We start from the raw sequence: 13961 nt of genomic DNA on the forward strand, positions 1-13961 counted from the left end.
TTACCATCTAGTTTGTACTGCCTGCTAGCCCCCTGATTTGGGGCAGAGAAGGGGGGATGCCTCATGTATCTTGGTGGGAGGTAGTGCTGACTTCCAAATTCAGGATCTGAAGGGACTGGATCTTCTCTGTCCCTGCTGTGTTCCGGTCAGGGGCAGGGGCAGGCATGTGACTGGGCTGGACCAATCACACACACTCTCCTGCAGAAGTGATGGAAGCAGGTTTGGTGGTTCCTGGTGGGAGGGCATTCCTGGCCAGCGTCTCTGTAGGGATGCTGACTCCGGTCGGCCCCTGCTGCAGCAGCTTTGCCATGATCCTTGCTGTCTGGTCCTCTGGAGCTCTCAGTTCTTGCCTCAGTTTTCCATGCCTATTTTTTCAGCCTCTTGCTGATGCTATGGACCCCGATAGTCTTCCAGTAAAATCTTTGCACTTAGAAGAGCCGGGGTCAGTGTCTGTTGCTTGCTACCAGTACTGTCACGGTGTGGAGAGGCATTCAGAGCACACACACACTGTCTCTTCTGCCCATCACCCCTCCCAGCCCCCATGGTCTCATGTCCTTAAGTGCACACTCGGGCTAACCACTGAAATAGACCAGAGAGGATGACTTGTAAATATTAGGACTTACCTAAAGAAATCATCTGCTGAGGAGACTGGACTCAAGCCCACACAGGGGATTTGGCTTGCACAAAATGGGCAGATTTAGAAATATGGAGACAGAGAAGAATGTTGAGCTATCCCTGTGTGAAAGTAAAAGCTAAGGAACTGAAAATCCCAGAGCTATAGATTTTTCTTATAAACCTGTGGTATGAACTTTATCAGAAGAGCGAGGCTGAACCCCGACAAAGTTCAGCTGGTGATATCTTATAAATTCCCCTAAGGTACACATTCTGTTACATTTTCTACAATTGATGCTTCAGGTGTGGAATTTAGATTGAAGGCAGGAGGAAGGAGTAACATTTATTGAATACTTGTTGTATGCCTTTTGTCTACATTGGTTTACTTAATTCACCCCCCCCCCAAACCCTATAAGGTAGGTATAATATCCTTATTTTATTCACAAGGAACCTGCACAGTTAGAAATCACAAGGTCCCAAGTGGCAGAGCTGGGATTTCAATCCAGGACTTTTAATTCTAAAGCTCGTCCTCTTTCCATGAGCTGATTCTGCCTTCCAAGGTTGGTGTAAGGGCAAGAGGGAGACTAAGGACTGAGAAAGCCGACTTTTAGACCTTGGAAAGAAAATCCTTCTTTGGTGAAATTGAGACTCAGGACCGGAGACATGGCCAACTGGTTTTTGTCATCACTGCCATTGTGTTTTTGGAGGCACTTTGATTGTCTTGGTATCCTACCTCTAAATAACCAAGGAGCTTAACTTTATGACAAAAGAAGTATAGCACTGGGTGCTTGCTGGCAAAGTGAGTGGATGTGACTGTGTAACCCATCACTCAGAAGCTTGCCGGGACTGTCGAATGACCTTCTAAAGGCTGCTGGGGAATACTGTTCTCAACGTTCAGGGCTCCCATCTTACAGAACACAGTAAACAGAGTGTTTCCCCAGTGTCTGGAGAGGGGAAGTGGGAGTAGCCCCATCTCACTTTTAGTCTTTTATACCTGACAAGCCCCACCTAGAGCACTTTGGCTTCCCATCCCTGAAATCTTGTGTTGGTGGGCTTGGAGATTCCGGTTTCCATCAGAGAGCACAAACACGGTTCCATTCAAGTTGAAGCTCTAACTAGCCTTAGCCATTTGAGTCTCCTCCTGCCATGGAGCCAACAACGGACAGAAGGTTAATGTATTGACTGGAGGGACTGATCCTAATTATCAAGGGAAATAGGTTACCACTACCCAATGAAGGCAAGAGAAAACATATCCAGAGCCCAGAAGGCTCACTGGGTCAATTTTTAGCACTGCCATATGTAATAATAATGGTTAGTGGAAACCCATGATAATCCAGTCAGTACAGGGTCACTCAAGGCTGATTACCAGGAACTGAAGAGTTGACATATCCTATCGGGTAACAAAACTTCAACCACTGGTGGTGCTGAGGGAGAAGGTGGAATGGTGGTGATAGAGGGATTGCCAACTTATTATTATTATTTTTAAAGATTTTACTTATTTATTTGACAGAGATCACAAGTAGGCAGAGAGGCAGGCAGAGGCAGTTGGGGGGGGGTGGTTCGGGGGTGGGCTCCCTGCTTATGCGGGGCTTGATTCCAGGACCCTGGGATCGTGACCGGAGCCGAAGGCAGCTGCTCTGCCCTGATTTCAGCCGGACTGGACTCTGAAAATCACTTGCTTCCTCTTGCCCCCAGGAGCCAGAGGTAGTAGCAACTTCCTACTGCCTTCCCCTCTTGCAGGCTCCCTCAACTCTACCCACACCTCTGCAACTGATCCTTTCATTAAAATCTCTGAAGTTAAACCATTTGAGTAGAGTTTGGTAACCTGCTGGGCCCCTGCGTGAAACAAATTGGGAGCTGATTTCATTTTCCTGAAAGCATAAAATGATCATTTTATTCATTTTATTGATGCGGTCTTCATTTTCCCAGAGGCTGTGTAGTGGTGTTTCTTGAAAAAGCAAGGATTCCTACAATATTTAAATCAGTTTGATCTACAAATGTTCGATTTATGTGCAACCTTCCAGGAAGAAGGCAAGCCAGAAATAATATAAAATAAGTGGGGGTAGTGCTATCTTAAAAGTCTCCTTTACCTAAGAAAGTTAGGAAAATAGACTTTTCTCCTAGCATTATGGCAAATAACATCATTTTTTTTGGTTAAATGAGAAAGTTGGTTTCTACAGACATGTAGTAGAATTCAGCTGTTACTCTACCTTTTTTTTTCAACTGCCTGTCACCAAGTTATAATCCTCCAGGATATGCAGTAATCATATTTATTCCATCATTTATTCCTTCTTCAAGCTTTTATTTTGTACTTAGACAAAGTCCTGCCATTGGAGAAACAAAGATGAATGGGGCACGGCCCTTGCTCCCCAGACATAGGCTAATTGCAGGCAGAGAGCCATGGGTCAATTCATTCCAGTCTTTGCTTTTGAGTGTCTCCATAAGTAAAAACAAAAAACAAAACAAAACAAAACAAAACAAAAAAACAACTTCCCCAAACAAAAAATGAACTTTTATTCATTCAACAAGTTTTATTGAACACTTGCAATGTGCCAGTGCTAGGTTCTGGAGGTACAAGACTGAAAGGAAAAATTCAGAAAACAAAGTCTCCAAAATACATGAAACAAAAACAAAAACAAAGCAAAAAAAAAGAAAACCCAACAAATAAGCAAAACTGCCCCAACACCCTAAAACATATACTCAGAGGGTCTCCTGTAGTCATGTCATTTACAGTTCAGGTAGCTAGTGCTGAGCTGGTATGAGGAATAAATGAGATGTTCATGGAGCAGCAGGCATGTGGTAGATGCTTAATGAATGCTAGAGATTATGAGCATCTACTGGGGAGACAGACCCATTGCACTGAAATGGATGTGTAGGATATCTGTGCAAAAGAGTAGAGGAGCACAGAGGAGGAAGGAACCTACTCTGTTCTGGGGAAGTCATGGAAGGTTCTAGAGGAGAGGTGGCAGCTGGAGGACAAATCTCATTTCACCATAGAAAGGACAAGGGAGGATGACATTCAGTCAGAGGGTGAAGCTGTGCAGGAGTGAGAGAGCCTGGGGTGTTTGGGGAAAGCTGTTGACTCAGTGTTGTTGGAGCAGAGGTTGCACGGAAGGAGACAGGAAATGAGTCTGGAAGGCAAGTTAGAGCCTGATTGTGAAGACCCTTGTCTATGATATGGAGGGCAGAGAGCCCTTTGGAAGGAAGGTGAATGTCTTGTGTGGTGCTCAACCCTACAGCGCTGGAGACATGCCGGAACTAGTGTGTCTATCCTTGTGGGTGGGCACTCTGTGGTCTTGTGCTCTCAACAGTTTTGAAGTCTGAAGCAGCATTAGGAGTCCCTAAAGCCAGGGAGCCCAGTGGATCCAGACAGCTGTTCCACAGTACATTCTCCAAACGTAGTATAGGATCACGTGTTTAAATGGCATCCCTCCTCAGCAAGACTTTTCCAGAGAAAGCACACAGATCAGATCATGTGTGACAAAATCATTGTATTTGTGACATAGCAAAAATACAAGATACAATACGAAGACCACCCCTACAAGCTGCTGGGATTGGTAGGTGTCAGAGAATTGATGTCACGTGCTCCCTTCTTTTTCTTACCTATCTTCCAGAACCAAAGGGAAGGCACAGGGGCCAAACAACAGATCAACAGTCCATGAAATAACAATTTATTGAGCACATAGAGTGGATCATGTACAGTGCTAGCTGCTGGTGATTCAAAGATGAATAAAACGAGGTCTCTCGTCTGGGAGGAGCTCACAGATGAGCAAAGGAGGGAGCTGTGTCTTTACACCGAATGTCTGCCTTGTGTCAGGCAGGATGTTGGTTTCCGTCCACCATCCCGTAACGACCATGAGAAGCAAGTATAGTCATCCTCACTCTCAGCTGTGAGAATGAAAGTTTTTGGAAGCCGAGGTATTTGCCTGATGTTTCATAGCTGGGATATCACTTAGGATCCCTGCAGGGAACAGATGAAACACTCAGGTGAGGTAAGTGAGAGCAGTTCATTAAAGAGACAGTTTACAATGGTGTGGACAGGGAAACCAACAAGGGTGGCGGAGCAGTGTGGGACAGCGGTGGGGAGGAATAGTCCCACGGTAAGACTGTGAAGAACAAGTGGGAAGCAGTTACAGGAACCTGGATGGTTGTAGGAGAGGCTGCCAGAGAAGACCAGGGGCCTTTGATACAAGACACGGTCAATCCCAAGACTTGGGACAAAGGAGTCAAGGGGAGTAAGAACATTGACCTCACTTGCTTCTTACCCTTCAATCTCCCACTCACCCCTCCCATTGATAAACCCAACCAGGAAGCTCGAAGCTTGAGGGCAAGAATGCCACTGATGCATCCTCCTGGGGCCCAGAACAAGGCAGAGAAGGGCAGAGTGTTGAGTCTGGAAAGGCGAATGGGAAATAGCCAGCACAACTGGTGAGGCATAAAGAGGGGGTTGAGCCCCCCTCTTTTTCTGACTTTCTGGCTCACCTTCGCAATTACCTGTCCGCAGGATTAAACAGCGCAGGAAAGTGGGGTGGACATGTGTTGTTTTTGACGTCCATTGCCTCCCTTCTTTTGGTGATAGCACCCCTCCTTGATACTAACCGTGTGTGTGTGTGTGTGTGTGTGTGTGTGTGTGTGTGTGTGTAGGTAGGTGACAGGGTGGGCACGTGGCCCAAGTGAAGCAGTTCTTCACAGAGCAGGGTTGGTGGCTTGGTGAAACCCACCCTGAATGTTCAAAATGTCACAACTTCCTGTAACTAGCACCAGAGGTACACTCTCCACAATGGGGACAAGGGGGTTTCAGGCCACAGGGCGTGCTGGGGGAGCCACACCTTTAGCCAGCCTGTTTCCTCTTAGGAGATGCATTTGGGTTTGTGGTGATGGGATTCTGCCCATCCAGGGTGAGGACCCATTGAAGCTCCTGATTTGCACAAAATACCTTTGTTGAGGTAGTTCGTGTCAACCTGACATTGAGGTTCTTTTTTTAAAAACTGTGTTATGTTTGGCACCATACAGTACATAATTAGTTTTTGATGTAGTGTTCCATGATTCATTGTTTTTGTACAACACCCAGGGCTCCATGCAATCCGTGCCCTCCTTAATACCCATCACCGGGCTCACCCATCTCCTCACTCCCCCCAAAACCCTCAGTTTGTTTTCAGAGTCCACAGTCTCTCATGGTTCGTCTCCCCGTCCAATTTCCCCCCAATTCTCTTTTCCTTTCCTTCTCCTAATGTCCTCCATGTTATTCCTTATGCTCCACATGTAAGTGAAACCATATGATAATTGAATCTCTCTGCTTGACTTATTTCACTCAGCATAATCTCCTCCAGTCCTGCCTATGTTGATACAAAAGTTGGGTATTCATCCTTTCTGATGGGGGTGTAATATTCCATTGTATATATGGACCATATCTTCTTTATCCATTCGTCTGTCAAAGGGCATCTCAGGACTTTCCACAGTTTGGTGACTGTGGCCTTGCTGCTATGAACATTGGGGTGCATGTGGCCCTTCTTTTCACTACATCTGTATCTTTGGGGCAAATACTCAGCAGTGCAATTGCCAGGCCATAGGGTAGCTCTATTTTTAATTTTTTTGAGGAATCTCCACACTGTTTTCCCAAGTGGCTGTACCAACTTGCATTCCCACCAACAGTGTAAGAGGGTTCCCCTTTCTCCACAACCTCTCCGACATTTGTTGCTTCCTGCCTTGTTAATCTTAGCCATTCTAACTGGTGTAAGGTGGTATCTCAGTATGGTTTTGATTTGAATTTCCCTGATGGCCAATGATTATGAACATTTTTTCATGTGTCTGCTAGCCATTTGTATGACATTGAGGTTCTGGGAACAATTTCTTACTGGGCCACAAACACCATCTTGTTATATAGTTATCTATCTCTCAATCATCTTACATAAATATAGCTTGTTATGTAATGCCAGGTATCACAATGGGCATTAAAATTTTAGCCATGAAATGATGACGGATGTGAAGGCTTCTTTAGCCTTTCTAGAAGGTCTGGGAGGGGCTGAGTGCAACCCTAGCCAATCATCGTCTTGGATATAGTGAGGCATTCAAGGCACGTGACCCGAACAGAGTGAATTGCAGGACCCGCGTTATGGTGCTAGGAAGTCTCTTTTCCGTCTGGGTTGCAGAGGATGGGACATGCTGGCAGCCTTCTTGTTTCCAACAGAGAAGCTGGAGAGAATGGAGTTAACACAGACTATGGCTGGCTGAGGATACAGACTTGAGTGACCAACTGATCCCAGACTGTCCTGTGGTTAAAACTTAAAGTCCCACATCCTAGGACCCACTCAGCCCTGGGGAGACTGAGACAGTCTCTACCTCAGGGACAGAGCGAGGTATGTCCTGGTGATATCATTGGAGCCCCAAGTCCCAGCCCTGCTTCTGGACTTTCACTGGCTTCTGTCTTTTGCAACCAGATGGGTCCTGACTGAGTCAGAAATGGGCAGCTTACGGGACAGGAGCATGTGGGTCATTTGGACCAAATCACTGAAGTCTTCCAGTACTCCTTGATTTCCCCATCTTTAAGACGAGTGGCTGGATGACTTTTATGTCCTCTCCCAGTCCCATAAAATTGATGCCTCTGTGTCAGCCCAGTCTTGCAAACCCCCACCCCCTCTACCTCTTAACATTAAAACAAAACAAAACAGAACAAACCTGTTGTGCTGAGCGTTCCAAGATCCAAGCAGTTTGCTTGAGCCGATGTTATCATCCCTTGGCACAGTTTTACCTAGATGAAAGTGAGGACTATTAGAATATCTCCTTGCAACTTTTATGTGGGAAGAGGGCTGGAACACTAGGCATGAAATGGTATTTATTTTGCTTGTGATACAAAACAGCCGGAGAGTCTTCATGAATCAGGTATGTTGCTCTTCGGCAGGGACAAATCTCGGGCGAGCTTCTGCAGGCGACCTGAGGCAGAATGTGTTCTAAACCACAGCTCTCCTTGTCTGGGAGGCAGGATTCCTGGGTCCCAGAGCAAGCTCTTCATTACTTAGTGGTTAAGAGTTGATGATACATTTTAACATATATTAACATATGTATTTCCTTTACCTGTAGCATGCTTCCCTAGGTACTGGGTTTTATTTGACTAATTTCCACTAATTCTTCAGGTCTTTTATTAAATGTTGCTATGGAGCTTTTACTGGCATGCCTTAGAACAGCTTGGTTACCGTATTAATCATGGTGAAGCAGGATAGATGTTAGCTGTCAAGCACACCATCTCCTCCTCCCCCTGCCCCTGTCTTTCTGCAACAGCTCCTCCTTCACTTTTGGGGCAAACACCCCCTTTCCTGTGTGGTTCCAGTGGGACTGTTAATCACATGACCACTTACCTCCCTATGAGGGTTGCCAGGTAACCATGCTGAGCCAATCACAGTCCCCATCCCCCATCCCTTATCCTGCATGGTGATTTGTCCATAGACGGGCATTAGGCATGTGACCTAAGTGGAGACAATGAGAGTCTTCTCTGGAATTGACTTAGGGGGATCTGGAGAGAGGGAAGGTTCTTGCAGTGGGTCTGCTAAATCAGAAATGTGTGCACCTAGGGATAAGAGGGTGTCTTAGCAGCACTGAGAAAAATGATGGGCATTAAAAGGGAAAGAAGTCAGGGCACAAAGGGAACAGCGATGAATGGAATAGGAATGGGAGCCCTCTTTAGAGAGAGCCTCCAGACATCCTGAAACAGACCCTTTTCAAGCGTACAGTTCAGTGGTTCTTGGTGTAGTCACAGGTTGGTGCAACCATCGCTACAATCTAGCTCCAGAACGTTTGCATTACCCCGGAAGGAAACTCTGTCACCTTTAGCAGTCACTAAAGGTCCTACTAAAGTATGTCCCCCCGTCCCTGGTCCCTGGAGACCACTTATCTCCTTTCTATCTCTATAGATTTGCCAATTCTGGAGATTTCATCTGAATAGAATCATACCGTCTGCGGTCTTTTGTGTCTGCTTTCTTTCACTCCGTGTAATTTTTCAAGGTTTATGCATGTGGCAGCATGTGTCTGTGCGTCAGTTCTCTTTATAGCTGGATAATATTCCCTTGTGTGCACATTTCACATTTTGTTTCTTCAGTATCTGTTGCTATACATTTGGCCTGTTTGGACTGTCATGAATTATACTGCTATGAATTTTCCCCAGATCTCACACAATTGTAATAAATTATTTCCATGACAATTTGTTAATGTCTCCCTTTCCCATCAGACTATTATGTGTGAGCGCAGAACAGCTTACATAGTGCCCAATGGTTAGTAGGTGTTCAGTGGTTATGTAATAAGGGGAAGAACATAAGAGTATGATCCCCATTTTACAGACAGGGAAACTGAGGGTTAAGGAGATTAACTTGTCTAACAACTAGTGTGTCCATCACAGTTCTTCACTATAAACAACAGAAGCCAACTCCAGCTGATTGAAGAAAAGGACCTTATGGAAAGCCTGTTGGGGAGTGCACAGAATCACCAGGAAAACCCAGGCTTATAAAGTGAACTGGAATAAGGCGAGCAAGATGGCGGTCATGGCCAAGGCCAAGATGATGCCTGAGGAGCAGCCTAGGGAGGACATGGCTGACCTCCCCATGTCCCCACCCCCTACCCCCCTCGAGCAGAGGACATTACCAGCACGACACTGCTACCATCACTGGCTCTGGATACCAGACATCGCTGCTACGGCAACCGGCCTCACCAGAAGGCCTTTTCTACTGTCCCTACTTCTTTGCAGCACCAGCTTCTGTCGGAAACCCCTGGGTCCATCTGATCGGCTGTGACTGACTGCAAGGAAAGCTGGGAAAATGAATGTCTGGTCTTCTCCGCTTTTATACTTTACGTGGGGTCTGCCTTACCCCAGAACTCCTAGTGGGGGAGTCTCTGGAACAGGAAGATTTAGTGTTGGGTAGAAAAAAATAACTTTAGTAATAGGCGGAGAGCCAGCTCTCTCCAAATTGAATACACTGTAGTTGTTTGATAGTTTCTGACAAGATGCCCAGTCCTCTGAACCTTTGAGTCAGTGAAACCCTTACTTTTACTGTGTTGTTTGCCATCCAGTCCCCACCCTCCAAATGTCAGGTGTCAAAACTATGACAGGTCATCATGTACTGAGGGAGGCCTGTTAATTTCTTATCTATCCCCCACCTTTTATTTTAAAAAGCAAATCCTGGGTGCCTGGGCGGTTCAGTCGTTAAATGTCTGCCTTCGGCTCAGGTCATGATCTCAGGGTCCTGGGATGGAGCCCCGCTTCAGGCTTCCTGCTCAGCAGGAGGCCTGCTTCTCCCTCTCCCACTCCCCCCTGCTTGTGTTCCCTCTCTCTCTGTGTCTCTCTCTGTCAAATAAATAAAATCTTAAAAAAATAAAAAATAAAAAGCAACTCCTGCCAGAACACAGTACCCTTTTAAGTGTAAGCAGAGCTGAGTGCCTAAAATAAAGCAAAACCAAACAGTACCAAACCAAACCAAAAATACCTAGAAAAACACGAGGACCTCAGCCTCTGATCTTGTCATGCACATGTGATTGGGAAGTTTTCCTGACGGTTGTACCTCTGTGCCACCCTCTGTACCAAAATGGACTGTATGGAGAAACATGTGGCTTTTTCCTTGTCACTGTCCCCAGGACTTGTCATGCATGAACCACCTGTGGCATTTCTTCAACATCTTCTCAAGGCATGTTGGCCCTAGACCTTCCATCTTGGGGCGCATGGGAACAGACTGGTGGCACCATCTGAGAGGTCCCATTCTGAATTAAGCAGTCTTTGAGGAGATCTGGGTAAAAAATGCACCCGCTCGCCTTTGCCCCCTGGGACGCATAGATAATGAGGCCACACAATCATTCACAACCACTAAGGGGGTGCTAACCTCCCTGTATTTAAGCCAAGAGACCTCAGGTTTGCTGGAACATAGGGGGTGGACATTCCAGACAACATGGCTGTCTCTCCCTGTTACCCTGGGCTTTCCAGCTGGTGGCGGGGGTGGGAGGTGGGGGTAGTAGATCTTAGAGAGAATCTGGTTGTCCCCTGAATATTTTTTTTTAAAGATTTATTTAATTTATTTGACAGAGATCACAAGTAGGCAGAGAGGCAGGAAGAGGGAGAGGGAGAGGAAGAGGGAGAGGAAGAGGAAGAAGAAGAGAGGGAGGAAGCGGGCTTCCCGCTGAGCAGAGAGCCCGATGCTGGGCTCGATCCCAGGACCCTGAGATCATGACCTGAGCTGAAGGCAGAGGCTTAACCCATTGAGCCACCCAGACGCTCCTCCCCTGAATATTTTATAGAAATTGGGGCCTGGAGAGGTAAAGCACTTGCTCCAGCTGACATAGCTCACAAGTGACAGGACCAAGGGAGAACTTTGGTTCTCCATCTCCAGAACAGACATAGTAAAAGTAATAAAATATTTGTTTGTCAATCACAAGCATGTTATGACAACCAAGAAGAAAATAGATATGGAAGTAGTGTTAGACACATATTAGGTAAATTTAGCAGACCCCGAGCAAGCGTAATCTCTCTGTACCTCTATCTTCTCACCTGTGCAACGGGAATAATCTTATTGGTACTGTGTTACCAGGTTGCAGGAGGATGAACCAAGCGAAAACGTGTAAATTGCTCAGGGTAAGACTTGGCACATTGTGTGTGCTAAGTGAATGCTAGTTATTAAAATTGGTTTCTTGAACCTGTCACCCAAAGGAAGCTTCAATTAGGTCCTGCTCCTTGACTGATAAATTAAAAAGTTAATTATGTGGCTAACTACTCCCCTTCAAATTTTGCTGGGAAAATCTGTCCAAAAGCTAAGTTCTCACTGTCCTATTTTAATGAGCCCCAGAGACAATGACAAAGGCTGATAGAGAAATGTGCAGCCGCTGGGCACCGTCCTGAAGGGGGATTTTGCTTCAAATCCTGGCTCTCTTGGTTGCTGCCTGGGTGTCCATAGGCCAACCTTTTCTTTTCTTGGGCCATCCATTTCCTCAACTGCAAAAGGAGGGAGTGAAAAGGCTCTTCTCAGTTCTAAATGTCTCTGTCAAATCTGTAGTTTCTGATCTGTAAATTGGGGACAATAACAATATTCCTTTCCAGGGTTGTTGTGAGGATTAAATTAGATAGTGCACAGTGTCTGGTGTCTTATGAGCTCCTAGTAAGGATCAGCTATAATATTAACAGCCATTGGAAGGTGTTTGTTTCTAAAGCTAACCAGTCTTAGCTTCTTTCCTCCATGGTCTTGGTCTTTTCCTTTGAAGCCAAGTACAAAGTTTTGGGTGACTGAGAGTTCTGGTTGGTTGAAGGCTGGTTAATCAAGAGTTGGTTCCCCTCCTGTTTTGTAGCTCATGCGTATTTGTGGACAGAATTCGCAAAAGACCTGCTAGGCATCAGATGGTACTTGTCTCAGGCACGTCCGTTCTGGGGAAGGAAAGTGACGTGGGTTACCACTGCTCTGAAACCATCGAGGCAAGTTGGACTCTGGGAGATCCAGGTTGGATAATCTTTTCCCAGAAGTGGAAGCAGCTTTTTCAGAAAATGAAAAAAAAAAATCTACTATCACTTTTTTGTCTGAGTGCATCAGAGAAAATATTTTTCTTGGAGATAAATCAAAAAGAGGCAACTGCCCCATCCACACAAAAGTAATAAAAAGTAATAAAATCTCCTGTGAACAGTCACTTCTTAGTAACCTGGACCCAGAAGATGTGGGTTCAAAGTCAAGGGTAGAACGATAGTAGATGCATCACATAAGAACACAAAGAACACGGAGAACTGGTAATGGATTTATGACATGTTTGTGAGACTGAGTATTTGCTTTTTAAAGAGCCTCCTTCCCACAGCTTTGCAAGGAAAGGCATCTCAAAGGAATGTTTCTCCTTGGCGTCCTAGAGAGTGATGGAGGGAAAGAGCAAGGAGGAAGCAGAGGTGCTGTTTATCTGGGGATGGAAGAGATAGTGAGCAAGTGACCTATGTCCTAGCCCCTTTGCACAGAAAGTCAACTCAAGGGTCTTAATCAGATTCTGGGCTAATGGTCCTTCTGGAAGGGAGGTATTATAGTGAGTCCTGCCTCTAGGTAGCTCTTGGGGTCCACGCCATGGAGTCCTTGGCACACTGATCATGGACCCATTTATCTCCCACGGCTCAGTTCTCCTTCTACTGCCCATGGTCTACTCTATAACCTCCCTGCCCACCTCACCAGCCACCCAATCCCCTAAGAGCACCATCTTCTAGGCTTTCCTTCAACATGTTCTCTGCCCTCACCATCCTCCCACTTATCAAGCCCATCACGCTGTCTCAGATCAATCAATATTAACGCCTAACTACTGCTAATATCATGCATTGAACGCTTACTATGTGCTCATTGCTAAGTTTGCTTTACAAATAATATCTGAAATCCTTACAAAATCCCCCAAAGATGGTTATTCCCAGCTCCATTTTTCGTATGAGAAAACTGAAGTTTATTTGGTTGCTTGACTTATCCAATGTCTGACAACTAACTAGAAGCAGAGCCAGAATTTAGCCCCAGACCTTCCCTCTCTCTAAGATCTGGACAATTTGCAACTCAATGTATCAAACTATGTGGCACTATAGGACTTTTCTCAGAACAAATATACGACATAGAAGATAAATGATTGGAAGTGGAGCTGTTCCATGGAGAGCAGGGGTGGACGCTCAACATATGTCGACCGACTATTGTTTTGTGTTCATGTCCAAGATGAATTTTATTTGTTAATTAATTCAACAGGATTGGATTATTTTTGAGTGCATACCTTCTTGTTATAAGCAAGTCCCTTGTTGTAAGCAACTAATCCACCCCCCTTGGGTTTGTAAAATGGGAATAATAAGGCCTCCTGGTTTGCTGAATGTAGGTTTAGAGTGGTAATTGTGTGAGGTGATGGCATGTGGGAGACCAATAATAAGATAGTAAAGATTGTTTTCTCATTTATTGAGTGACCTAAGAGGGTGTTGCTTTCTTTAAAGACACCAGAACCCAGGTGGACCTTAGAGGCTCTCCTGCCTTGCATAGCAGGGAAGGTCCCATCCACCTGGGAAAACATAAAGGGTGCTGGTAAATGTCAGGTTTGGGAAGAGACGTGCACAGCTGCTCTCATGAGCCAGCCAGTCGCACTACCTTGGAAATGGAACATTTTTATTCCAGTTTCCCAGGTGCTTTGTAAAATCCCTTCGTTCAGTTGCTTTTTATGACAACTCAGAATGCTCTGATGCTGACATCATCCCAGACAGTGGATGGCTGGGGGATGGTTATTTTTCCTAAAATTTCTTTCTCAATGGCTGGATTCCCTGAAGGTAGTATTCCTGCTTCAGGTTCCACTTTAGGGAGTGTCTTTCCCCTGGAGCAGAGCCACGAGTTGGACTGCAGAGA

The sequence above is a fragment of the Mustela putorius genome, unplaced genomic scaffold (genome assembly GCF_011764305.1).
Source record: "Mustela putorius furo isolate JIRA1106 unplaced genomic scaffold, ASM1176430v1.1 tig00000228_pilon_pilon_pilon, whole genome shotgun sequence".
In the NCBI taxonomy this organism is placed as follows: Eukaryota; Metazoa; Chordata; class Mammalia; order Carnivora; family Mustelidae; genus Mustela; species Mustela putorius.